Genomic DNA, 27,207 nt, shown 5'->3' with positions numbered 1-27,207 from the left:
CAGTCTCAATGGCGGGGTGCGGGCCGGGGAATAGGCCTCTTGGCCGGGGTGAATAGTGTTGGAACACGGCCCGCGGAAATAGTAGCGGCTGGAGGTACCGGGGGCGATGCCCGCCCCGGGCCGGCGGCCAAGTTAAAAAAATAAATAATCCCCATTCAGTCTCAATGGCAGGGTGCGGGCCGGCCCGGCGGCGATTGCGGCGGGCACCCGGCCTCTTGGACAGGTTGAGAGATATAAAAATAATAATTCCCGTGCAGTCTCAATGGCGGGGTGCGGGCCGGCCCGGCGGACGAGTGTGGCCGGGGAAGAGGCCTCTTGGCCGGGGTGAATATGTTGGAACGCGGCGCGCGTAAATAGAAGCGGCTGGAGGTACCGGGGGCGAAGCCCGCCCCGGCCCGGAGGCCGAGTTAAAAAAAATAATAATCCCCGTTCAGTCTCAATGGCGGGGTGCGAGTGCGGCGGGCAGCAGGCCTCTTGGACAGGTTGAGAGATAAAAAAATAATAATTCCCGTTCAGTCTCTATGGCAGGGTGCGGGCCGGCCCGGCGGCGATTGCGGCGGGCAGCAGGCCTCTTGGACAGGTTGAGAGATAAAAAAATAATAATTCCCATGCAGTCTCAATGGCGGGGTGCGGGCCGGGGAATAGGCCTCTTGGCCGGGGTGAATATGTTGGAACGCGGCGCGCGTAAATAGAAGCGGCTGGAGGTACCGGGGGCGAAGCCCGCCCCGGCCCGGAGGCCGAGTTAAAAAAAATAATAATCCCCGTTCAGTCTCAATGGCGGGGTGCGAGTGCGGCGGGCAGCAGGCCTCTTGGACAGGTTGAGAGATAAAAAAATAATAATTCCCGTTCAGTCTCAATGGCAGGGTGCGGGCCGGCCCGGCGGCGATTGCGGCGGGCAGCAGGCCTCTTGGACAGGTTGAGAGATAAAAAAATAATAATTCCCATGCAGTCTCAATGGCGGGGTGCGGGCCGGGGAATAGGCCTCTTGGCCGGGGTGAATAGTGTTGGAACACGGCCCGCGGAAATAGTAGCGGCTGGAGGTACCGGGGGCGATGCCCGCCCCGGGCCGGCGGCCAAGTAAAAAAAATAAATAATCCCCGTTCAGTCTCAATGGCAGGGTGCGGGCCGGCCCGGCGGCGATTGCGGCGTGCAGCAGGCCTCTTGGACAGGTTGAGAGATAAAAAAATAATAATTCCCGTGCAGTCTCAATGGCGGGGTGCGGGCCGGGGAATAGGCCTCTTGGCCGGGGTGAATAGTGTTGGAACACGGCCCGCGGAAATAGTAGCGGCTGGAGGTACCGGGGGCGATGCCCGCCCCGGGCCGGCGGCCAAGTTAAAAAAATAAATAATCCCCGTTCAGTGTCAATGGCGGGGTGCGGGCCGGCCCGGCGGCGAGTGCGGCGGGCAGCAGGCCTCTTGGACAGGTTGAGAGATAAAAAAATAATAATTCCCGTGCAGTCTCAATGGCGGGGTGCGGGCCGGGGAATAGGCCTCTTGGCCGGGGTGAATAGTGTTGGAACACGGCCCGCGGAAATAGTAGCGGCTGGAGGTACCGGGGGCGATGCCCGCCCCGGCCCGGCGGCCAAGTTAAAAAAATAAATAATCCCCGTTCAGTCTCAATGGCAGGGTGCGGGCCGGCCCGGCGGCGATTGCGGCGGGCAGCAGGCCTCTTGGACAGGTTGAGAGATAAAAAAATAATAATTCCCATGCAGTCTCAATGGTGGGGTGCGGGCCGGGGAATAGGCCTCTTGGCCGGGGTGAATAGTGTTGGAACACGGCCCGCGGAAATAGTAGCGGCTGGAGGTACCGGGGGCGATGCCCGCCCCGGCCCGGCGGCCAAGTTAAAAAAATAAATAATCCCCGTTCAGTCTCAATGGCAGGGTGCGGGCCGGCCCGGCGGCGAGTGCGGCGGGCAGCAGGCCTCTTGGACAGGTTGAGAGATAAAAAAATAATAATTCCCGTTCAGTCTCAATGGCAGGGTGCGGGCCGGCCCGGCGGCGATTGCGGCGGGCAGCAGGCCTCTTGGACAGGTTGAGAGATAAAAAAATAATAATTCCCATGGAGTCTCAATGGCGGGGTGCGGGCCGGGGAATAGGCCTCTTGGCCGGGGTGAATATGTTGGAACGCGGCGCGCGTAAATAGAAGCGGCTGGAGGTACCGGGGGCGAAGCCCGCCCCGGCCCGGAGGCCGAGTTAAAAAAAATAATAATCCCCGTTCAGTCTCAATGGCGGGGTGCGGGCCGGCCCGGCGGCGAGTGCGGCGGGCAGCAGGCCTCTTGGACAGGTTGAGAGATAAAAAAATAATAATTCCCGTGCAGTCTCAATGGCGGGGTGCGGGCCGGGGAATAGGCCTCTTGGCCGGGGTGAATAGTGTTGGAACACGGCCCGCGGAAATAGTAGCGGCTGGAGGTACCGGGGGCGATGCCCGCCCCGGGCCGGCGGCCAAGTTAAAAAAATAAATAATCCCCGTTCAGTCTCAATGGCAGGGTGCGGGCCGGCCCGGCGGCGAGTGCGGCGGGCAGCAGGCCTCTTGGACAGGTTGAGAGATAAAAAAATAATAATTCCCGTTCAGTCTCAATGGCAGGGTGCGGGCCGGCCCGGCGGCGATTGCGGCAGGCAGCAGGCCTCTTGGACAGGTTGAGAGATAAAAAAATAATAATTCCCATGCAGTCTCAATGGCGGGGTGCGGGCCGGGGAATAGGCCTCTTGGCCGGGGTGAATATGTTGGAACGCGGCGCGCGTAAATAGAAGCGGCTGGAGGTACCGGGGGCGAAGCCCGCCCCGGCCCGGACGCCGAGTTAAAAAAAATAATAATCCCCGTTCAGTCTCAATGGCGGGGTGCGGGCCGGCCCGGCGGCGAGTGCGGCGGGCAGCAGGCCTCTTGGACAGGTTGAGAGATAAAAAAATAATAATTCCCGTGCAGTCTCAATGGCGGGGTGCGGGCCGGGGAATAGGCCTCTTGGCCGGGGTGAATAGTGTTGGAACACGGCCCGCGGAAATAGTAGCGGCTGGAGGTACCGGGGGCGATGCCCGCCCCGGCCCGGCGGCCAAGTTAAAAAAATAAATAATCCCCGTTCAGTCTCAATGGCAGGGTGCGGGCCGGCCCGGCGGCGATTGCGGCGGGCAGCAGGCCTCTTGGACAGGTTGAGAGATAAAAAAATAATAATTCCCATGCAGTCTCAATGGCGGGGTGCGGGCCGGGGAATAGGCCTCTTGGCCGGGGTGAATAGTGTTGGAACACGGCCCGCGGAAATAGTAGCGGCTGGAGGTACCGGGGGCGATGCCCGCCCCGGCCCGGCGGCCAAGTTAAAAAAATAAATAATCCCGTTCAGTCTCAATGGCAGGGTGCGGGCCGGCCCGGCGGCGATTGCGGCGGGCAGCAGGCCTCTTGGACAGGTTGAGAGATATAAAAATAATAATTCCCGTGCAGTCTCAATGGCGGGGTGCGGGCCGGCCCGGCGGACGAGTGTGGCCGGGGAAGAGGCCTCTTGGCCGGGGTGAATATGTTGGAACGCGGCGCGCGTAAATAGAAGCGGCTGGAGGTACCGGGGGCGAAGCCCGCCCCGGCCCGGAGGCCGAGTTAAAAAAAATAATAATCCCCGTTCAGTCTCAATGGCGGGGTGCGGGCCGGCCCGGCGGCGAGTGCGGCGGGCAGCAGGCCTCTTGGACAGGTTGAGAGATAAAAAAATAATAATTCCCGTGCAGTCTCAATGGCGGGGTGCGGGCCGGCCCGGCGGACGAGTGTGGCCGGGGAAGAGGCCTCTTGGCCGGGGTGAATATGTTGGAACGCGGCGCGCGTAAATAGAAGCGGCTGGAGGTACCGGGGGCGAAGCCCGCCCCGGCCCGGAGGCCGAGTTAAAAAAAATAATAATCCCCGTTCAGTCTCAATGGCGGGGTGCGGGCCGGCCCGGCGGCGAGTGCGGCGGGCAGCAGGCCTCTTGGACAGGTTGAGAGATAAAAAAATAATAATTCCCATGCAGTCTCAATGGCGGGGTGCGGGCCGGGGAATAGGCCTCTTGGCCGGGGTGAATAGTGTTGGAACACGGCCCGCGGAAATAGTAGCGGCTGGAGGTACCGGGGGCGATGCCCGCCCCGGCCCGGCGGCCAAGTTAAAAAAATAAATAATCCCCGTTCAGTCTCAATGGCAGGGTGCGGGCCGGCCCGGCGGCGAGTGCGGCGGGCAGCAGGCCTCTTGGACAGGTTGAGAGATAAAAAAATAATAATTCCCGTTCAGTCTCAATGGCAGGGTGCGGGCCGGCCCGGCGGCGATTGCGGCGGGCAGCAGGCCTCTTGGACAGGTTGAGAGATAAAAAAATAATAATTCCCATGCAGTCTCAATGGCGGGGTGCGGGCCGGGGAATAGGCCTCTTGGCCGGGGTGAATATGTTGGAACGCGGCGCGCGTAAATAGAAGCGGCTGGAGGTACCGGGGGCGAAGCCCGCCCCGGCCCGGAGGCCGAGTTAAAAAAAATAATAATCCCCGTTCAGTCTCAATGGCGGGGTGCGGGCCGGCCCGGCGGCGAGTGCGGCGGGCAGCAGGCCTCTTGGACAGGTTGAGAGATAAAAAAATAATAATTCCCGTGCAGTCTCAATGGCGGGGTGCGGGCCGGGGAATAGGCCTCTTGGCCGGGGTGAATAGTGTTGGAACACGGCCCGCGGAAATAGTAGCGGCTGGAGGTACCGGGGGCGATGCCCGCCCCGGCCCGGCGGCCAAGTTAAAAAAATAAATAATCCCCGTTCAGTCTCAATGGCAGGGTGCGGGCCGGCCCGGCGGCGATTGCGGCGGGCAGCAGGCCTCTTGGACAGGTTGAGAGATAAAAAAATAATAATTCCCGTGCAGTCTCAATGGCGGGGTGCGGGCCGGGGAATAGGCCTCTTGGCCGGGGTGAATAGTGTTGGAACACGGCCCGCGGAAATAGTAGCGGCTGGAGGTACCGGGGGCGATGCCCGCCCCGGCCCGGCGGCCAAGTTAAAAAAATAAATAATCCCCGTTCAGTCTCAATGGCAGGGTGCGGGCCGGCCCGGCGGCGATTGCGGCGGGCAGCAGGCCTCTTGGACAGGTTGAGAGATAAAAAAATAATAATTCCCATGCAGTCTCAATGGCGGGGTGCGGGCCGGGGAATAGGCCTCTTGGCCGGGGTGAATAGTGTTGGAACACGGCCCGCGGAAATAGTAGCGGCTGGAGGTACCGGGGGCGATGCCCGCCCCGGCCCGGCGGCCAAGTTAAAAAAATAAATAATCCCCGTTCAGTCTCAATGGCAGGGTGCGGGCCGGCCCGGCGGCGAGTGCGGCGGGCAGCAGGCCTCTTGGACAGGTTGAGAGATAAAAAAATAATAATTCCCGTTCAGTCTCAATGGCAGGGTGCGGGCCGGCCCGGCGGCGATTGCGGCGGGCAGCAGGCCTCTTGGACAGGTTGAGAGATAAAAAAATAATAATTCCCATGCAGTCTCAATGGAGGGGTGCGGGCCGGGGAATAGGCCTCTTGGCCGGGGTGAATATGTTGGAACGCGGCGCGCGTAAATAGAAGCGGCTGGAGGTACCGGGGGCGAAGCCCGCCCCGGCCCGGAGGCCGAGTTAAAAAAAATAATAATCCCCGTTCAGTCTCAATGGCGGGGTGCGGGCCGGCCCGGCGGCGAGTGCGGCGGGCAGCAGGCCTCTTGGACAGGTTGAGAGATAAAAAAATAATAATTCCCGTGCAGTCTCAATGGCGGGGTGCGGGCCGGGGAATAGGCCTCTTGGCCGGGGTGAATAGTGTTGGAACACGGCCCGCGGAAATAGTAGCGGCTGGAGGTACCGGGGGCGATGCCCGCCCCGGGCCGGCGGCCAAGTTAAAAAAATAAATAATCCCCGTTCAGTCTCAATGGCAGGGTGCGGGCCGGCCCGGCGGCGAGTGCGGCGGGCAGCAGGCCTCTTGGACAGGTTGAGAGATAAAAAAATAATAATTCCCGTTCAGTCTCAATGGCAGGGTGCGGGCCGGCCCGGCGGCGATTGCGGCAGGCAGCAGGCCTCTTGGACAGGTTGAGAGATAAAAAAATAATAATTCCCATGCAGTCTCAATGGCGGGGTGCGGGCCGGGGAATAGGCCTCTTGGCCGGGGTGAATATGTTGGAACGCGGCGCGCGTAAATAGAAGCGGCTGGAGGTACCGGGGGCGAAGCCCGCCCCGGCCCGGACGCCGAGTTAAAAAAAATAATAATCCCCGTTCAGTCTCAATGGCGGGGTGCGGGCCGGCCCGGCGGCGAGTGCGGCGGGCAGCAGGCCTCTTGGACAGGTTGAGAGATAAAAAAATAATAATTCCCGTGCAGTCTCAATGGCGGGGTGCGGGCCGGGGAATAGGCCTCTTGGCCGGGGTGAATAGTGTTGGAACACGGCCCGCGGAAATAGTAGCGGCTGGAGGTACCGGGGGCGATGCCCGCCCCGGCCCGGCGGCCAAGTTAAAAAAATAAATAATCCCCGTTCAGTCTCAATGGCAGGGTGCGGGCCGGCCCGGCGGCGATTGCGGCGGGCAGCAGGCCTCTTGGACAGGTTGAGAGATAAAAAAATAATAATTCCCATGCAGTCTCAATGGCGGGGTGCGGGCCGGGGAATAGGCCTCTTGGCCGGGGTGAATAGTGTTGGAACACGGCCCGCGGAAATAGTAGCGGCTGGAGGTACCGGGGGCGATGCCCGCCCCGGCCCGGCGGCCAAGTTAAAAAAATAAATAATCCCGTTCAGTCTCAATGGCAGGGTGCGGGCCGGCCCGGCGGCGATTGCGGCGGGCAGCAGGCCTCTTGGACAGGTTGAGAGATATAAAAATAATAATTCCCGTGCAGTCTCAATGGCGGGGTGCGGGCCGGCCCGGCGGACGAGTGTGGCCGGGGAAGAGGCCTCTTGGCCGGGGTGAATATGTTGGAACGCGGCGCGCGTAAATAGAAGCGGCTGGAGGTACCGGGGGCGAAGCCCGCCCCGGCCCGGAGGCCGAGTTAAAAAAAATAATAATCCCCGTTCAGTCTCAATGGCGGGGTGCGGGCCGGCCCGGCGGCGAGTGCGGCGGGCAGCAGGCCTCTTGGACAGGTTGAGAGATAAAAAAATAATAATTCCCGTGCAGTCTCAATGGCGGGGTGCGGGCCGGCCCGGCGGACGAGTGTGGCCGGGGAAGAGGCCTCTTGGCCGGGGTGAATATGTTGGAACGCGGCGCGCGTAAATAGAAGCGGCTGGAGGTACCGGGGGCGAAGCCCGCCCCGGCCCGGAGGCCGAGTTAAAAAAAATAATAATCCCCGTTCAGTCTCAATGGCGGGGTGCGGGCCGGCCCGGCGGCGAGTGCGGCGGGCAGCAGGCCTCTTGGACAGGTTGAGAGATAAAAAAATAATAATTCCCATGCAGTCTCAATGGCGGGGTGCGGGCCGGGGAATAGGCCTCTTGGCCGGGGTGAATAGTGTTGGAACACGGCCCGCGGAAATAGTAGCGGCTGGAGGTACCGGGGGCGATGCCCGCCCCGGCCCGGCGGCCAAGTTAAAAAAATAAATAATCCCCGTTCAGTCTCAATGGCAGGGTGCGGGCCGGCCCGGCGGCGAGTGCGGCGGGCAGCAGGCCTCTTGGACAGGTTGAGAGATAAAAAAATAATAATTCCCGTTCAGTCTCAATGGCAGGGTGCGGGCCGGCCCGGCGGCGATTGCGGCGGGCAGCAGGCCTCTTGGACAGGTTGAGAGATAAAAAAATAATAATTCCCATGCAGTCTCAATGGCGGGGTGCGGGCCGGGGAATAGGCCTCTTGGCCGGGGTGAATATGTTGGAACGCGGCGCGCGTAAATAGAAGCGGCTGGAGGTACCGGGGGCGAAGCCCGCCCCGGCCCGGAGGCCGAGTTAAAAAAAATAATAATCCCCGTTCAGTCTCAATGGCGGGGTGCGGGCCGGCCCGGCGGCGAGTGCGGCGGGCAGCAGGCCTCTTGGACAGGTTGAGAGATAAAAAAATAATAATTCCCGTGCAGTCTCAATGGCGGGGTGCGGGCCGGGGAATAGGCCTCTTGGCCGGGGTGAATAGTGTTGGAACACGGCCCGCGGAAATAGTAGCGGCTGGAGGTACCGGGGGCGATGCCCGCCCCGGCCCGGCGGCCAAGTTAAAAAAATAAATAATCCCCGTTCAGTCTCAATGGCAGGGTGCGGGCCGGCCCGGCGGCGATTGCGGCGGGCAGCAGGCCTCTTGGACAGGTTGAGAGATAAAAAAATAATAATTCCCGTGCAGTCTCAATGGCGGGGTGCGGGCCGGGGAATAGGCCTCTTGGCCGGGGTGAATAGTGTTGGAACACGGCCCGCGGAAATAGTAGCGGCTGGAGGTACCGGGGGCGATGCCCGCCCCGGCCCGGCGGCCAAGTTAAAAAAATAAATAATCCCCGTTCAGTCTCAATGGCAGGGTGCGGGCCGGCCCGGCGGCGATTGCGGCGGGCAGCAGGCCTCTTGGACAGGTTGAGAGATAAAAAAATAATAATTCCCATGCAGTCTCAATGGCGGGGTGCGGGCCGGGGAATAGGCCTCTTGGCCGGGGTGAATAGTGTTGGAACACGGCCCGCGGAAATAGTAGCGGCTGGAGGTACCGGGGGCGATGCCCGCCCCGGCCCGGCGGCCAAGTTAAAAAAATAAATAATCCCCGTTCAGTCTCAATGGCAGGGTGCGGGCCGGCCCGGCGGCGAGTGCGGCGGGCAGCAGGCCTCTTGGACAGGTTGAGAGATAAAAAAATAATAATTCCCGTTCAGTCTCAATGGCAGGGTGCGGGCCGGCCCGGCGGCGATTGCGGCGGGCAGCAGGCCTCTTGGACAGGTTGAGAGATAAAAAAATAATAATTCCCATGCAGTCTCAATGGCGGGGTGCGGGCCGGGGAATAGGCCTCTTGGCCGGGGTGAATAGTGTTGGAACACGGCCCGCGGAAATAGTAGCGGCTGGAGGTACCGGGGGCGATGCCCGCCCCGGCCCGGCGGCCAAGTTAAAAAAAATAATAATCCCCGTTCAGTCTCAATGGCGGGGTGCGGGCCGGCCCGGCGGCGAGTGCGGCGGGCAGCAGGCCTCTTGGACAGGTTGAGAGATAAAAAAATAATAATTCCCGTGCAGTCTCAATGGCGGGGTGCGGGCCGGGGAATAGGCCTCTTGGCCGGGGTGAATAGTGTTGGAACACGGCCCGCGGAAATAGTAGCGGCTGGAGGTACCGGGGGCGATGCCCGCCCCGGGCCGGCGGCCAAGTTAAAAAAATAAATAATCCCCGTTCAGTCTCAATGGCAGGGTGCGGGCCGGCCCGGCGGCGAGTGCGGCGGGCAGCAGGCCTCTTGGACAGGTTGAGAGATAAAAAAATAATAATTCCCGTTCAGTCTCAATGGCAGGGTGCGGGCCGGCCCGGCGGCGATTGCGGCAGGCAGCAGGCCTCTTGGACAGGTTGAGAGATAAAAAAATAATAATTCCCATGCAGTCTCAATGGCGGGGTGCGGGCCGGGGAATAGGCCTCTTGGCCGGGGTGAATATGTTGGAACGCGGCGCGCGTAAATAGAAGCGGCTGGAGGTACCGGGGGCGAAGCCCGCCCCGGCCCGGACGCCGAGTTAAAAAAAATAATAATCCCCGTTCAGTCTCAATGGCGGGGTGCGGGCCGGCCCGGCGGCGAGTGCGGCGGGCAGCAGGCCTCTTGGACAGGTTGAGAGATAAAAAAATAATAATTCCCGTGCAGTCTCAATGGCGGGGTGCGGGCCGGGGAATAGGCCTCTTGGCCGGGGTGAATAGTGTTGGAACACGGCCCGCGGAAATAGTAGCGGCTGGAGGTACCGGGGGCGATGCCCGCCCCGGCCCGGCGGCCAAGTTAAAAAAATAAATAATCCCCGTTCAGTCTCAATGGCAGGGTGCGGGCCGGCCCGGCGGCGATTGCGGCGGGCAGCAGGCCTCTTGGACAGGTTGAGAGATAAAAAAATAATAATTCCCATGCAGTCTCAATGGCGGGGTGCGGGCCGGGGAATAGGCCTCTTGGCCGGGGTGAATAGTGTTGGAACACGGCCCGCGGAAATAGTAGCGGCTGGAGGTACCGGGGGCGATGCCCGCCCCGGCCCGGCGGCCAAGTTAAAAAAATAAATAATCCCGTTCAGTCTCAATGGCAGGGTGCGGGCCGGCCCGGCGGCGATTGCGGCGGGCAGCAGGCCTCTTGGACAGGTTGAGAGATATAAAAATAATAATTCCCGTGCAGTCTCAATGGCGGGGTGCGGGCCGGCCCGGCGGACGAGTGTGGCCGGGGAAGAGGCCTCTTGGCCGGGGTGAATATGTTGGAACGCGGCGCGCGTAAATAGAAGCGGCTGGAGGTACCGGGGGCGAAGCCCGCCCCGGCCCGGAGGCCGAGTTAAAAAAAATAATAATCCCCGTTCAGTCTCAATGGCGGGGTGCGGGCCGGCCCGGCGGCGAGTGCGGCGGGCAGCAGGCCTCTTGGACAGGTTGAGAGATAAAAAAATAATAATTCCCGTGCAGTCTCAATGGCGGGGTGCGGGCCGGCCCGGCGGACGAGTGTGGCCGGGGAAGAGGCCTCTTGGCCGGGGTGAATATGTTGGAACGCGGCGCGCGTAAATAGAAGCGGCTGGAGGTACCGGGGGCGAAGCCCGCCCCGGCCCGGAGGCCGAGTTAAAAAAAATAATAATCCCCGTTCAGTCTCAATGGCGGGGTGCGGGCCGGCCCGGCGGCGAGTGCGGCGGGCAGCAGGCCTCTTGGACAGGTTGAGAGATAAAAAAATAATAATTCCCATGCAGTCTCAATGGCGGGGTGCGGGCCGGGGAATAGGCCTCTTGGCCGGGGTGAATAGTGTTGGAACACGGCCCGCGGAAATAGTAGCGGCTGGAGGTACCGGGGGCGATGCCCGCCCCGGCCCGGCGGCCAAGTTAAAAAAATAAATAATCCCCGTTCAGTCTCAATGGCAGGGTGCGGGCCGGCCCGGCGGCGAGTGCGGCGGGCAGCAGGCCTCTTGGACAGGTTGAGAGATAAAAAAATAATAATTCCCGTTCAGTCTCAATGGCAGGGTGCGGGCCGGCCCGGCGGCGATTGCGGCGGGCAGCAGGCCTCTTGGACAGGTTGAGAGATAAAAAAATAATAATTCCCATGCAGTCTCAATGGCGGGGTGCGGGCCGGGGAATAGGCCTCTTGGCCGGGGTGAATATGTTGGAACGCGGCGCGCGTAAATAGAAGCGGCTGGAGGTACCGGGGGCGAAGCCCGCCCCGGCCCGGAGGCCGAGTTAAAAAAAATAATAATCCCCGTTCAGTCTCAATGGCGGGGTGCGGGCCGGCCCGGCGGCGAGTGCGGCGGGCAGCAGGCCTCTTGGACAGGTTGAGAGATAAAAAAATAATAATTCCCGTGCAGTCTCAATGGCGGGGTGCGGGCCGGGGAATAGGCCTCTTGGCCGGGGTGAATAGTGTTGGAACACGGCCCGCGGAAATAGTAGCGGCTGGAGGTACCGGGGGCGATGCCCGCCCCGGCCCGGCGGCCAAGTTAAAAAAATAAATAATCCCCGTTCAGTCTCAATGGCAGGGTGCGGGCCGGCCCGGCGGCGATTGCGGCGGGCAGCAGGCCTCTTGGACAGGTTGAGAGATAAAAAAATAATAATTCCCGTGCAGTCTCAATGGCGGGGTGCGGGCCGGGGAATAGGCCTCTTGGCCGGGGTGAATAGTGTTGGAACACGGCCCGCGGAAATAGTAGCGGCTGGAGGTACCGGGGGCGATGCCCGCCCCGGCCCGGCGGCCAAGTTAAAAAAATAAATAATCCCCGTTCAGTCTCAATGGCAGGGTGCGGGCCGGCCCGGCGGCGATTGCGGCGGGCAGCAGGCCTCTTGGACAGGTTGAGAGATAAAAAAATAATAATTCCCATGCAGTCTCAATGGCGGGGTGCGGGCCGGGGAATAGGCCTCTTGGCCGGGGTGAATAGTGTTGGAACACGGCCCGCGGAAATAGTAGCGGCTGGAGGTACCGGGGGCGATGCCCGCCCCGGCCCGGCGGCCAAGTTAAAAAAATAAATAATCCCCGTTCAGTCTCAATGGCAGGGTGCGGGCCGGCCCGGCGGCGAGTGCGGCGGGCAGCAGGCCTCTTGGACAGGTTGAGAGATAAAAAAATAATAATTCCCGTTCAGTCTCAATGGCAGGGTGCGGGCCGGCCCGGCGGCGATTGCGGCGGGCAGCAGGCCTCTTGGACAGGTTGAGAGATAAAAAAATAATAATTCCCATGCAGTCTCAATGGAGGGGTGCGGGCCGGGGAATAGGCCTCTTGGCCGGGGTGAATATGTTGGAACGCGGCGCGCGTAAATAGAAGCGGCTGGAGGTACCGGGGGCGAAGCCCGCCCCGGCCCGGAGGCCGAGTTAAAAAAAAAAATAATCCCCGTTCAGTCTCAATGGCGGGGTGCGGGCCGGCCCGGCGGCGAGTGCGGCGGGCAGCAGGCCTCTTGGACAGGTTGGGAGATAAAAAAATAATAATTCCCGTGCAGTCTCAATGGCGGGGTGCGGGCCGGGGAATAGGCCTCTTGGCCGGGGTGAATAGTGTTGGAACACGGCCCGCGGAAATAGTAGCGGCTGGAGGTACCGGGGGCGATGCCCGCCCCGGCCCGGCGGCCAAGTTAAAAAAATAAATAATCCCCGTTCAGTCTCAATGGCAGGGTGCGGGCCGGCCCGGCGGCGATTGCGGCGGGCAGCAGGCCTCTTGGACAGGTTGAGAGATAAAAAAATAATAATTCCCGTGCAGTCTCAATGGCGGGGTGCGGGCCGGGGAATAGGCCTCTTGGCCGGGGTGAATAGTGTTGGAACACGGCCCGCGGAAATAGTAGCGGCTGGAGGTACCGGGGGCGATGCCCGCCCCGGGCCGGCGGCCAAGTTAAAAAAATAAATAATCCCCGTTCAGTCTCAATGGCAGGGTGCGGGCCGGCCCGGCGGCGAGTGCGGCGGGCAGCAGGCCTCTTGGACAGGTTGAGAGATAAAAAAATAATAATTCCCGTTCAGTCTCAATGGCAGGGTGCGGGCCGGCCCGGCGGCGATTGCGGCGGGCAGCAGGCCTCTTGGACAGGTTGAGAGATAAAAAAATAATAATTCCCATTCAGTCTCAATGGCGGGGTGCGGGCCGGGGAATAGGCCTCTTGGCCGGGGTGAATATGTTGGAACGCGGCGCGTGTAAATAGAAGCGGCTGGAGGTACCGGGGGCGAAGCCCGCCCCGGCCCGGAGGCCGAGTTAAAAAAAATAATAATCCCCGTTCAGTCTCAATGGCGGGGTGCGGGGCCGGCCCGGCGGCGAGTGCGGCGGGCAGCAGGCCTCTTGGACAGGTTGAGAGATAAAAAAATAATAATTCCCGTGCAGTCTCAATGGCGGGGTGCGGGCCGGGGAATAGGCCTCTTGGCCGGGGTGAATAGTGTTGGCACACGGCCCGCGGAAATATTAGCGGCTGGAGGTACCGGGGGCGATGCCCGCCCCGGCCCGGCGGCCAAGTTAAAAAAATAAATAATCCCCGTTCAGTCTCAATGGCAGGGTGCGGGCCGGCCCGGCGGCGATTGCGGCGGGCAGCAGGCCTCTTGGACAGGTTGAGAGATAAAAAAATAATAATTCCCGTGCAGTCTCAATGGCGGGGTGCGGGCCGGGGAATAGGCCTCTTGGCCGGGGTGAATATGTTGGAACGCGGCGCGCGTAAATAGAAGCGGCTGGAGGTACCGGGGGCGAAGCCCGCCCCGGCCGGACGCCGAGTTAAAAAAAATAATAATCCCCGTTCAGTCTCAATGGCGGGGTGCGGGCCGGCCCGGCGGCGAGTGCGGCGGGCAGCAGGCCTCTTGGACAGGTTGAGAGATAAAAAAATAATAATTCCCGTGCAGTCTCAATGGCGGGGTGCGGGCCGGGGAATAGGCCTCTTGGCCGGGGTGAATAGTGTTGGAACACGGCCCGCGGAAATAGAAGCGGCTGGAGGTACCGGGGGCGATGCCCGCCCCGGCCCGGCGGCCAAGTTAAAAAAATAAATAATCCCCGTTCAGTCTCAATGGCAGGGTGCGGGCCGGCCCGGCGGCGATTGCGGCGGGCAGCAGGCCTCTTGGACAGGTTGAGAGATAAAAAAATAATAATTCCCATGCAGTCTCAATGGCGGGGTGCGGGCCGGGGAATAGGCCTCTTGGCCGGGGTGAATAGTGTTGGAACACGGCCCGCGGAAATAGTAGCGGCTGGAGGTACCGGGGGCGATGCCCGCCCCGGGCCGGCGGCCAAGTTAAAAAAATAAATAATCCCCATTCAGTCTCAATGGCAGGGTGCGGGCCGGCCCGGCGGCGATTGCGGCGGGCACCCGGCCTCTTGGACAGGTTGAGAGATATAAAAATAATAATTCCCGTGCAGTCTCAATGGCGGGGTGCGGGCCGGCCCGGCGGACGAGTGTGGCCGGGGAAGAGGCCTCTTGGCCGGGGTGAATATGTTGGAACGCGGCGCGCGTAAATAGAAGCGGCTGGAGGTACCGGGGGCGAAGCCCGCCCCGGCCCGGAGGCCGAGTTAAAAAAAATAATAATCCCCGTTCAGTCTCAATGGCGGGGTGCGAGTGCGGCGGGCAGCAGGCCTCTTGGACAGGTTGAGAGATAAAAAAATAATAATTCCCGTTCAGTCTCTATGGCAGGGTGCGGGCCGGCCCGGCGGCGATTGCGGCGGGCAGCAGGCCTCTTGGACAGGTTGAGAGATAAAAAAATAATAATTCCCATGCAGTCTCAATGGCGGGGTGCGGGCCGGGGAATAGGCCTCTTGGCCGGGGTGAATATGTTGGAACGCGGCGCGCGTAAATAGAAGCGGCTGGAGGTACCGGGGGCGAAGCCCGCCCCGGCCCGGAGGCCGAGTTAAAAAAAATAATAATCCCCGTTCAGTCTCAATGGCGGGGTGCGAGTGCGGCGGGCAGCAGGCCTCTTGGACAGGTTGAGAGATAAAAAAATAATAATTCCCGTTCAGTCTCAATGGCAGGGTGCGGGCCGGCCCGGCGGCGATTGCGGCGGGCAGCAGGCCTCTTGGACAGGTTGAGAGATAAAAAAATAATAATTCCCATGCAGTCTCAATGGCGGGGTGCGGGCCGGGGAATAGGCCTCTTGGCCGGGGTGAATAGTGTTGGAACACGGCCCGCGGAAATAGTAGCGGCTGGAGGTACCGGGGGCGATGCCCGCCCCGGGCCGGCGGCCAAGTAAAAAAAATAAATAATCCCCGTTCAGTCTCAATGGCAGGGTGCGGGCCGGCCCGGCGGCGATTGCGGCGTGCAGCAGGCCTCTTGGACAGGTTGAGAGATAAAAAAATAATAATTCCCGTGCAGTCTCAATGGCGGGGTGCGGGCCGGGGAATAGGCCTCTTGGCCGGGGTGAATAGTGTTGGAACACGGCCCGCGGAAATAGTAGCGGCTGGAGGTACCGGGGGCGATGCCCGCCCCGGGCCGGCGGCCAAGTTAAAAAAATAAATAATCCCCGTTCAGTGTCAATGGCGGGGTGCGGGCCGGCCCGGCGGCGAGTGCGGCGGGCAGCAGGCCTCTTGGACAGGTTGAGAGATAAAAAAATAATAATTCCCGTGCAGTCTCAATGGCGGGGTGCGGGCCGGGGAATAGGCCTCTTGGCCGGGGTGAATAGTGTTGGAACACGGCCCGCGGAAATAGTAGCGGCTGGAGGTACCGGGGGCGATGCCCGCCCCGGCCCGGCGGCCAAGTTAAAAAAATAAATAATCCCCGTTCAGTCTCAATGGCAGGGTGCGGGCCGGCCCGGCGGCGATTGCGGCGGGCAGCAGGCCTCTTGGACAGGTTGAGAGATAAAAAAATAATAATTCCCATGCAGTCTCAATGGTGGGGTGCGGGCCGGGGAATAGGCCTCTTGGCCGGGGTGAATAGTGTTGGAACACGGCCCGCGGAAATAGTAGCGGCTGGAGGTACCGGGGGCGATGCCCGCCCCGGCCCGGCGGCCAAGTTAAAAAAATAAATAATCCCCGTTCAGTCTCAATGGCAGGGTGCGGGCCGGCCCGGCGGCGAGTGCGGCGGGCAGCAGGCCTCTTGGACAGGTTGAGAGATAAAAAAATAATAATTCCCGTTCAGTCTCAATGGCAGGGTGCGGGCCGGCCCGGCGGCGATTGCGGCGGGCAGCAGGCCTCTTGGACAGGTTGAGAGATAAAAAAATAATAATTCCCATGGAGTCTCAATGGCGGGGTGCGGGCCGGGGAATAGGCCTCTTGGCCGGGGTGAATATGTTGGAACGCGGCGCGCGTAAATAGAAGCGGCTGGAGGTACCGGGGGCGAAGCCCGCCCCGGCCCGGAGGCCGAGTTAAAAAAAATAATAATCCCCGTTCAGTCTCAATGGCGGGGTGCGGGCCGGCCCGGCGGCGAGTGCGGCGGGCAGCAGGCCTCTTGGACAGGTTGAGAGATAAAAAAATAATAATTCCCGTGCAGTCTCAATGGCGGGGTGCGGGCCGGGGAATAGGCCTCTTGGCCGGGGTGAATAGTGTTGGAACACGGCCCGCGGAAATAGTAGCGGCTGGAGGTACCGGGGGCGATGCCCGCCCCGGGCCGGCGGCCAAGTTAAAAAAATAAATAATCCCCGTTCAGTCTCAATGGCAGGGTGCGGGCCGGCCCGGCGGCGAGTGCGGCGGGCAGCAGGCCTCTTGGACAGGTTGAGAGATAAAAAAATAATAATTCCCGTTCAGTCTCAATGGCAGGGTGCGGGCCGGCCCGGCGGCGATTGCGGCAGGCAGCAGGCCTCTTGGACAGGTTGAGAGATAAAAAAATAATAATTCCCATGCAGTCTCAATGGCGGGGTGCGGGCCGGGGAATAGGCCTCTTGGCCGGGGTGAATATGTTGGAACGCGGCGCGCGTAAATAGAAGCGGCTGGAGGTACCGGGGGCGAAGCCCGCCCCGGCCCGGACGCCGAGTTAAAAAAAATAATAATCCCCGTTCAGTCTCAATGGCGGGGTGCGGGCCGGCCCGGCGGCGAGTGCGGCGGGCAGCAGGCCTCTTGGACAGGTTGAGAGATAAAAAAATAATAATTCCCGTGCAGTCTCAATGGCGGGGTGCGGGCCGGGGAATAGGCCTCTTGGCCGGGGTGAATAGTGTTGGAACACGGCCCGCGGAAATAGTAGCGGCTGGAGGTACCGGGGGCGATGCCCGCCCCGGCCCGGCGGCCAAGTTAAAAAAATAAATAATCCCCGTTCAGTCTCAATGGCAGGGTGCGGGCCGGCCCGGCGGCGATTGCGGCGGGCAGCAGGCCTCTTGGACAGGTTGAGAGATAAAAAAATAATAATTCCCATGCAGTCTCAATGGCGGGGTGCGGGCCGGGGAATAGGCCTCTTGGCCGGGGTGAATAGTGTTGGAACACGGCCCGCGGAAATAGTAGCGGCTGGAGGTACCGGGGGCGATGCCCGCCCCGGCCCGGCGGCCAAGTTAAAAAAATAAATAATCCCGTTCAGTCTCAATGGCAGGGTGCGGGCCGGCCCGGCGGCGATTGCGGCGGGCAGCAGGCCTCTTGGACAGGTTGAGAGATATAAAAATAATAATTCCCGTGCAGTCTCAATGGCGGGGTGCGGGCCGGCCCGGCGGACGAGTGTGGCCGGGGAAGAGGCCTCTTGGCCGGGGTGAATATGTTGGAACGCGGCGCGCGTAAATAGAAGCGGCTGGAGGTACCGGGGGCGAAGCCCGCCCCGGCCCGGAGGCCGAGTTAAAAAAAATAATAATCCCCGTTCAGTCTCAATGGCGGGGTGCGGGCCGGCCCGGCGGCGAGTGCGGCGGGCAGCAGGCCTCTTGGACAGGTTGAGAGATAAAAAAATAATAATTCCCGTGCAGTCTCAATGGCGGGGTGCGGGCCGGCCCGGCGGACGAGTGTGGCCGGGGAAGAGGCCTCTTGGCCGGGGTGAATATGTTGGAACGCGGCGCGCGTAAATAGAAGCGGCTGGAGGTACCGGGGGCGAAGCCCGCCCCGGCCCGGAGGCCGAGTTAAAAAAAATAATAATCCCCGTTCAGTCTCAATGGCGGGGTGCGGGCCGGCCCGGCGGCGAGTGCGGCGGGCAGCAGGCCTCTTGGACAGGTTGAGAGATAAAAAAATAATAATTCCCATGCAGTCTCAATGGCGGGGTGCGGGCCGGGGAATAGGCCTCTTGGCCGGGGTGAATAGTGTTGGAACACGGCCCGCGGAAATAGTAGCGGCTGGAGGTACCGGGGGCGATGCCCGCCCCGGCCCGGCGGCCAAGTTAAAAAAATAAATAATCCCCGTTCAGTCTCAATGGCAGGGTGCGGGCCGGCCCGGCGGCGAGTGCGGCGGGCAGCAGGCCTCTTGGACAGGTTGAGAGATAAAAAAAATAATAATTCCCGTTCAGTCTCAATGGCAGGGTGCGGGCCGGCCCGGCGGCGATTGCGGCGGGCAGCAGGCCTCTTGGACAGGTTGAGAGATAAAAAAATAATAATTCCCATGCAGTCTCAATGGCGGGGTGCGGGCCGGGGAATAGGCCTCTTGGCCGGGGTGAATATGTTGGAACGCGGCGCGCGTAAATAGAAGCGGCTGGAGGTACCGGGGGCGAAGCCCGCCCCGGCCCGGAGGCCGAGTTAAAAAAAATAATAATCCCCGTTCAGTCTCAATGGCGGGGTGCGGGCCGGCCCGGCGGCGAGTGCGGCGGGCAGCAGGCCTCTTGGACAGGTTGAGAGATAAAAAAATAATAATTCCCGTGCAGTCTCAATGGCGGGGTGCGGGCCGGGGAATAGGCCTCTTGGCCGGGGTGAATAGTGTTGGAACACGGCCCGCGGAAATAGTAGCGGCTGGAGGTACCGGGGGCGATGCCCGCCCCGGCCCGGCGGCCAAGTTAAAAAAATAAATAATCCCCTTCAGTCTCAATGGCAGGGTGCGGGCCGGCCCGGCGGCGATTGCGGCGGGCAGCAGGCCTCTTGGACAGGTTGAGAGATAAAAAAATAATAATTCCCGTGCAGTCTCAATGGCGGGGTGCGGGCCGGGGAATAGGCCTCTTGGCCGGGGTGAATAGTGTTGGAACACGGCCCGCGGAAATAGTAGCGGCTGGAGGTACCGGGGGCGATGCCCGCCCCGGCCCGGCGGCCAAGTTAAAAAAATAAATAATCCCCGTTCAGTCTCAATGGCAGGGTGCGGGCCGGCCCGGCGGCGATTGCGGCGGGCAGCAGGCCTCTTGGACAGGTTGAGAGATAAAAAAATAATAATTCCCATGCAGTCTCAATGGCGGGGTGCGGGCCGGGGAATAGGCCTCTTGGCCGGGGTGAATAGTGTTGGAACACGGCCCGCGGAAATAGTAGCGGCTGGAGGTACCGGGGGCGATGCCCGCCCCGGCCCGGCGGCCAAGTTAAAAAAATAAATAATCCCCGTTCAGTCTCAATGGCAGGGTGCGGGCCGGCCCGGCGGCGAGTGCGGCGGGCAGCAGGCCTCTTGGACAGGTTGAGAGATAAAAAAATAATAATTCCCGTTCAGTCTCAATGGCAGGGTGCGGGCCGGCCCGGCGGCGATTGCGGCGGGCAGCAGGCCTCTTGGACAGGTTGAGAGATAAAAAAATAATAATTCCCATGCAGTCTCAATGGAGGGGTGCGGGCCGGGGAATAGGCCTCTTGGCCGGGGTGAATATGTTGGAACGCGGCGCGCGTAAATAGAAGCGGCTGGAGGTACCGGGGGCGAAGCCCGCCCCGGCCCGGAGGCCGAGTTAAAAAAAATAATAATCCCCGTTCAGTCTCAATGGCGGGGTGCGGGCCGGCCCGGCGGCGAGTGCGGCGGGCAGCAGGCCTCTTGGACAGGTTGAGAGATAAAAAAATAATAATTCCCGTGCAGTCTCAATGGCGGGGTGCGGGCCGGGGAATAGGCCTCTTGGCCGGGGTGAATAGTGTTGGAACACGGCCCGCGGAAATAGTAGCGGCTGGAGGTACCGGGGGCGATGCCCGCCCCGGGCCGGCGGCCAAGTTAAAAAAATAAATAATCCCCGTTCAGTCTCAATGGCAGGGTGCGGGCCGGCCCGGCGGCGAGTGCGGCGGGCAGCAGGCCTCTTGGACAGGTTGAGAGATAAAAAAATAATAATTCCCGTTCAGTCTCAATGGCAGGGTGCGGGCCGGCCCGGCGGCGATTGCGGCAGGCAGCAGGCCTCTTGGACAGGTTGAGAGATAAAAAAATAATAATTCCCATGCAGTCTCAATGGCGGGGTGCGGGCCGGGGAATAGGCCTCTTGGCCGGGGTGAATATGTTGGAACGCGGCGCGCGTAAATAGAAGCGGCTGGAGGTACCGGGGGCGAAGCCCGCCCCGGCCCGGACGCCGAGTTAAAAAAAATAATAATCCCCGTTCAGTCTCAATGGCGGGGTGCGGGCCGGCCCGGCGGCGAGTGCGGCGGGCAGCAGGCCTCTTGGACAGGTTGAGAGATAAAAAAATAATAATTCCCGTGCAGTCTCAATGGCGGGGTGCGGGCCGGGGAATAGGCCTCTTGGCCGGGGTGAATAGTGTTGGAACACGGCCCGCGGAAATAGTAGCGGCTGGAGGTACCGGGGGCGATGCCCGCCCCGGCCCGGCGGCCAAGTTAAAAAAATAAATAATCCCGTTCAGTCTCAATGGCAGGGTGCGGGCCGGCCCGGCGGCGATTGCGGCGGGCAGCAGGCCTCTTGGACAGGTTGAGAGATATAAAAATAATAATTCCCGTGCAGTCTCAATGGCGGGGTGCGGGCCGGCCCGGCGGACGAGTGTGGCCGGGGAAGAGGCCTCTTGGCCGGGGTGAATATGTTGGAACGCGGCGCGCGTAAATAGAAGCGGCTGGAGGTACCGGGGGCGAAGCCCGCCCCGGCCCGGAGGCCGAGTTAAAAAAAATAATAATCCCCGTTCAGTCTCAATGGCGGGGTGCGGGCCGGCCCGGCGGCGAGTGCGGCGGGCAGCAGGCCTCTTGGACAGGTTGAGAGATAAAAAAATAATAATTCCCGTGCAGTCTCAATGGCGGGGTGCGGGCCGGCCCGGCGGACGAGTGTGGCCGGGGAAGAGGCCTCTTGGCCGGGGTGAATATGTTGGAACGCGGCGCGCGTAAATAGAAGCGGCTGGAGGTACCGGGGGCGAAGCCCGCCCCGGCCCGGAGGCCGAGTTAAAAAAAATAATAATCCCCGTTCAGTCTCAATGGCGGGGTGCGGGCCGGCCCGGCGGCGAGTGCGGCGGGCAGCAGGCCTCTTGGACAGGTTGAGAGATAAAAAAATAATAATTCCCATGCAGTCTCAATGGCGGGGTGCGGGCCGGGGAATAGGCCTCTTGGCCGGGGTGAATAGTGTTGGAACACGGCCCGCGGAAATAGTAGCGGCTGGAGGTACCGGGGGCGATGCCCGCCCCGGCCCGGCGGCCAAGTTAAAAAAATAAATAATCCCCGTTCAGTCTCAATGGCAGGGTGCGGGCCGGCCCGGCGGCGAGTGCGGCGGGCAGCAGGCCTCTTGGACAGGTTGAGAGATAAAAAAATAATAATTCCCGTTCAGTCTCAATGGCAGGGTGCGGGCCGGCCCGGCGGCGATTGCGGCGGGCAGCAGGCCTCTTGGACAGGTTGAGAGATAAAAAAATAATAATTCCCATGCAGTCTCAATGGCGGGGTGCGGGCCGGGGAATAGGCCTCTTGGCCGGGGTGAATATGTTGGAACGCGGCGCGCGTAAATAGAAGCGGCTGGAGGTACCGGGGGCGAAGCCCGCCCCGGCCCGGAGGCCGAGTTAAAAAAAATAATAATCCCCGTTCAGTCTCAATGGCGGGGTGCGGGCCGGCCCGGCGGCGAGTGCGGCGGGCAGCAGGCCTCTTGGACAGGTTGAGAGATAAAAAAATAATAATTCCCGTGCAGTCTCAATGGCGGGGTGCGGGCCGGGGAATAGGCCTCTTGGCCGGGGTGAATAGTGTTGGAACACGGCCCGCGGAAATAGTAGCGGCTGGAGGTACCGGGGGCGATGCCCGCCCCGGCCCGGCGGCCAAGTTAAAAAAATAAATAATCCCCGTTCAGTCTCAATGGCAGGGTGCGGGCCGGCCCGGCGGCGATTGCGGCGGGCAGCAGGCCTCTTGGACAGGTTGAGAGATAAAAAAATAATAATTCCCGTGCAGTCTCAATGGCGGGGTGCGGGCCGGGGAATAGGCCTCTTGGCCGGGGTGAATAGTGTTGGAACACGGCCCGCGGAAATAGTAGCGGCTGGAGGTACCGGGGGCGATGCCCGCCCCGGCCCGGCGGCCAAGTTAAAAAAATAAATAATCCCCGTTCAGTCTCAATGGCAGGGTGCGGGCCGGCCCGGCGGCGATTGCGGCGGGCAGCAGGCCTCTTGGACAGGTTGAGAGATAAAAAAATAATAATTCCCATGCAGTCTCAATGGCGGGGTGCGGGCCGGGGAATAGGCCTCTTGGCCGGGGTGAATAGTGTTGGAACACGGCCCGCGGAAATAGTAGCGGCTGGAGGTACCGGGGGCGATGCCCGCCCCGGCCCGGCGGCCAAGTTAAAAAAATAAATAATCCCCGTTCAGTCTCAATGGCAGGGTGCGGGCCGGCCCGGCGGCGAGTGCGGCGGGCAGCAGGCCTCTTGGACAGGTTGAGAGATAAAAAAATAATAATTCCCGTTCAGTCTCAATGGCAGGGTGCGGGCCGGCCCGGCGGCGATTGCGGCGGGCAGCAGGCCTCTTGGACAGGTTGAGAGATAAAAAAATAATAATTCCCATGCAGTCTCAATGGAGGGGTGCGGGCCGGGGAATAGGCCTCTTGGCCGGGGTGAATATGTTGGAACGCGGCGCGCGTAAATAGAAGCGGCTGGAGGTACCGGGGGCGAAGCCCGCCCCGGCCCGGAGGCCGAGTTAAAAAAAAAAATAATCCCCGTTCAGTCTCAATGGCGGGGTGCGGGCCGGCCCGGCGGCGAGTGCGGCGGGCAGCAGGCCTCTTGGACAGGTTGGGAGATAAAAAAATAATAATTCCCGTGCAGTCTCAATGGCGGGGTGCGGGCCGGGGAATAGGCCTCTTGGCCGGGGTGAATAGTGTTGGAACACGGCCCGCGGAAATAGTAGCGGCTGGAGGTACCGGGGGCGATGCCCCACCCGGCCCGGCGGCCAAGTTAAAAAAATAAATAATCCCCGTTCAGTCTCAATGGCAGGGTGCGGGCCGGCCCGGCGGCGATTGCGGCGGGCAGCAGGCCTCTTGGACAGGTTGAGAGATAAAAAAATAATAATTCCCGTGCAGTCTCAATGGCGGGGTGCGGGCCGGGGAATAGGCCTCTTGGCCGGGGTGAATAGTGTTGGAACACGGCCCGCGGAAATAGTAGCGGCTGGAGGTACCGGGGGCGATGCCCGCCCCGGGCCGGCGGCCAAGTTAAAAAAATAAATAATCCCCGTTCAGTCTCAATGGCAGGGTGCGGGCCGGCCCGGCGGCGAGTGCGGCGGGCAGCAGGCCTCTTGGACAGGTTGAGAGATAAAAAAATAATAATTCCCGTTCAGTCTCAATGGCAGGGTGCGGGCCGGCCCGGCGGCGATTGCGGCGGGCAGCAGGCCTCTTGGACAGGTTGAGAGATAAAAAAATAATAATTCCCATTCAGTCTCAATGGCGGGGTGCGGGCCGGGGAATAGGCCTCTTGGCCGGGGTGAATATGTTGGAACGCGGCGCGCGTAAATAGAAGCGGCTGGAGGTACCGGGGGCGAAGCCCGCCCCGGCCCGGAGGCCGAGTTAAAAAAAATAATAATCCCCGTTCAGTCTCAATGGCGGGGTGCGGGGCCGGCCCGGCGGCGAGTGCGGCGGGCAGCAGGCCTCTTGGACAGGTTGAGAGATAAAAAAATAATAATTCCCGTGCAGTCTCAATGGCGGGGTGCGGGCCGGGGAATAGGCCTCTTGGCCGGGGTGAATAGTGTTGGAACACGGCCCGCGGAAATAGTAGCGGCTGGAGGTACCGGGGGCGATGCCCGCCCCGGGCCGGCGGCCAAGTTAAAAAAATAAATAATCCCCGTTCAGTCTCAATGGCAGGGTGCGGGCCGGCCCGGCGGCGAGTGCGGCGGGCAGCAGGCCTCTTGGACAGGTTGAGAGATAAAAAAATAATAATTCCCGTTCAGTCTCAATGGCAGGGTGCGGGCCGGCCCGGCGGCGATTGCGGCGGGCAGCAGGCCTCTTGGACAGGTTGAGAGATAAAAAAATAATAATTCCCATGCAGTCTCAATGGCGGGGTGCGGGCCGGGGAATAGGCCTCTTGGCCGGGGTGAATATGTTGGAACGCGGCGCGCGTAAATAGAAGCGGCTGGAGGTACCGGGGGCGAAGCCCGCCCCGGCCCGGACGCCGAGTTAAAAAAAATAATAATCCCCGTTCAGTCTCAATGGCGGGGTGCGGGCCGGCCCGGCGGCGAGTGCGGCGGGCAGCAGGCCTCTTGGACAGGTTGAGAGATAAAAAAATAATAATTCCCGTGCAGTCTCAATGGCGGGGTGCTGGCCGGGGAATAGGCCTCTTGGCCGGGGTGAATAGTGTTGGAACACGGCCCGCGGAAATAGTAGCGGCTGGAGGTACCGGGGGCGATGCCCGCCCCGGCCCGGCGGCCAAGTTAAAAAAATAAATAATCCCCGTTCAGTCTCAATGGCAGGGTGCGGGCCGGCCCGGCGGCGATTGCGGCGGGCAGCAGGCCTCTTGGACAGGTTGAGAGATAAAAAAATAATAATTCCCATGCAGTCTCAATGGCGGGGTGCGGGCCGGGGAATAGGCCTCTTGGCCGGGGTGAATAGTGTTGGAACACGGCCCGCGGAAATAGTAGCGGCTGGAGGTACCGGGGGCGATGCCCGCCCCGGGCCGGCGGCCAAGTTAAAAAAATAAATAATCCCCGTTCAGTCTCAATGGCAGGGTGCGGGCCGGCCCGGCGGCGAGTGCGGTGGGCAGCAGGCCTCTTGGACAGGTTGAGAGATAAAAAAATAATAATTCCCGTTCAGTCTCAATGGCAGGGTGCGGGCCGGCCCGGCGGCGATTGCGGCGGGCAGCAGGCCTCTTGGACAGGTTGAGAGATAAAAAAATAATAATTCCCGTGCAGTCTCAATGGCGGGGTGCGGGCCGGGGAATAGGCCTCTTGGCCGGGGTGAATAGTGTTGGAACACGGCCCGCGGAAATAGTAGCGGCTGGAGGTACCGGGGGCGATGTCCGCCCCGGCCCGGCGGCCAAGTTAAAAAAATAAATAATCCCCGTTCAGTCTCAATGGCAGGGTGCGGGCCGGCCCGGCGGCGAGTGCGGCGGGCAGCAGGCCTCTTGGACAGGTTGAGAGATAAAAAAATAATAATTCCCGTTCAGTCTCAATGGCAGGGTGCGGGCCGGCCCGGCGGCGATTGCGGCGGGCAGCAGGCCTCTTGGACAGGTTGAGAGATAAAAAAATAATAATTCCCATGCAGTCTCAATGGCGGGGTGCGGGCCGGGGAATAGGCCTCTTGGCCGGGGTGAATATGTTGGAACGCGGCGCGCGTAAATAGAAGCGGCTGGAGGTACCGGGGGCGAAGCCCGCCCCGGCCGGACGCCGAGTTAAAAAAAATAATAATCCCCGTTCAGTCTCAATGGCGGGGTGCGGGCCGGCCCGGCGGCGAGTGCGGCGGGCAGCAGGCCTCTTGGACAGGTTGAGAGATAAAAAAATAATAATTCCCGTGCAGTCTCAATGGCGGGGTGCGGGCCGGGGAATAGGCCTCTTGGCCGGGGTGAATAGTGTTGGAACACGGCCCGCGGAAATAGAAGCGGCTGGAGGTACCGGGGGCGATGCCCGCCCCGGCCCGGCGGCCAAGTTAAAAAAATAAATAATCCCCGTTCAGTCTCAATGGCAGGGTGCGGGCCGGCCCGGCGGCGATTGCGGCGGGCAGCAGGCCTCTTGGACAGGTTGAGAGATAAAAAAATAATAATTCCCATGCAGTCTCAATGGCGGGGTGCGGGCCGGGGAATAGGCCTCTTGGCCGGGGTGAATAGTGTTGGAACACGGCCCGCGGAAATAGTAGCGGCTGGAGGTACCGGGGGCGATGCCCGCCCCGGGCCGGCGGCCAAGTTAAAAAAATAAATAATCCCCATTCAGTCTCAATGGCAGGGTGCGGGCCGGCCCGGCGGCGATTGCGGCGGGCACCCGGCCTCTTGGACAGGTTGAGAGATATAAAAATAATAATTCCCGTGCAGTCTCAATGGCGGGGTGCGGGCCGGCCCGGCGGACGAGTGTGGCCGGGGAAGAGGCCTCTTGGCCGGGGTGAATATGTTGGAACGCGGCGCGCGTAAATAGAAGCGGCTGGAGGTACCGGGGGCGAAGCCCGCCCCGGCCCGGAGGCCGAGTTAAAAAAAATAATAATCCCCGTTCAGTCTCAATGGCGGGGTGCGAGTGCGGCGGGCAGCAGGCCTCTTGGACAGGTTGAGAGATAAAAAAATAATAATTCCCGTTCAGTCTCTATGGCAGGGTGCGGGCCGGCCCGGCGGCGATTGCGGCGGGCAGCAGGCCTCTTGGACAGGTTGAGAGATAAAAAAATAATAATTCCCATGCAGTCTCAATGGCGGGGTGCGGGCCGGGGAATAGGCCTCTTGGCCGGGGTGAATATGTTGGAACGCGGCGCGCGTAAATAGAAGCGGCTGGAGGTACCGGGGGCGAAGCCCGCCCCGGCCCGGAGGCCGAGTTAAAAAAAATAATAATCCCCGTTCAGTCTCAATGGCGGGGTGCGAGTGCGGCGGGCAGCAGGCCTCTTGGACAGGTTGAGAGATAAAAAAATAATAATTCCCGTTCAGTCTCAATGGCAGGGTGCGGGCCGGCCCGGCGGCGATTGCGGCGGGCAGCAGGCCTCTTGGACAGGTTGAGAGATAAAAAAATAATAATTCCCATGGAGTCTCAATGGCGGGGTGCGGGCCGGGGAATAGGCCTCTTGGCCGGGGTGAATATGTTGGAACGCGGCGCGCGTAAATAGAAGCGGCTGGAGGTACCGGGGGCGAAGCCCGCCCCGGCCCGGAGGCCGAGTTAAAAAAAATAATAATCCCCGTTCAGTCTCAATGGCGGGGTGCGGGCCGGCCCGGCGGCGAGTGCGGCGGGCAGCAGGCCTCTTGGACAGGTTGAGAGATAAAAAAATAATAATTCCCGTGCAGTCTCAATGGCGGGGTGCGGGCCGGGGAATAGGCCTCTTGGCCGGGGTGAATAGTGTTGGAACACGGCCCGCGGAAATAGTAGCGGCTGGAGGTACCGGGGGCGATGCCCGCCCCGGGCCGGCGGCCAAGTTAAAAAAATAAATAATCCCCGTTCAGTCTCAATGGCAGGGTGCGGGCCGGCCC

The sequence above is a fragment of the Hippocampus zosterae genome, chromosome 15 (assembly GCF_025434085.1).
Source record: "Hippocampus zosterae strain Florida chromosome 15, ASM2543408v3, whole genome shotgun sequence".
Lineage (NCBI taxonomy): Eukaryota > Metazoa > Chordata > Actinopteri > Syngnathiformes > Syngnathidae > Hippocampus > Hippocampus zosterae.
Note: the sequence above shows the minus strand (reverse complement) of the source record.